Below are 224 nucleotides of genomic sequence, written 5' to 3'. Positions count from 1 at the left end.
GGATCCTCCCGGACCGGGGCACGAACCCGTGTCCCCTGCATCGGCAGGCGGACTCTCAACCACTGCGCCACCAGGGAAGCCCCTTTGGACTATTCTGTATGGCTTTTGTTTGTATTTGTAGGAAAAAATCTAACACAAGCTGTAACTACCATTCCTCACGCATACATAAGATACATTGAGATTTGATATTTTTACAACTTGCTGCCCTTCAAGGTTGACACCTT

Source organism: Physeter macrocephalus, chromosome 21 (assembly GCF_002837175.3).
Source record: "Physeter macrocephalus isolate SW-GA chromosome 21, ASM283717v5, whole genome shotgun sequence".
Lineage (NCBI taxonomy): Eukaryota > Metazoa > Chordata > Mammalia > Artiodactyla > Physeteridae > Physeter > Physeter macrocephalus.
Note: the sequence above shows the minus strand (reverse complement) of the source record.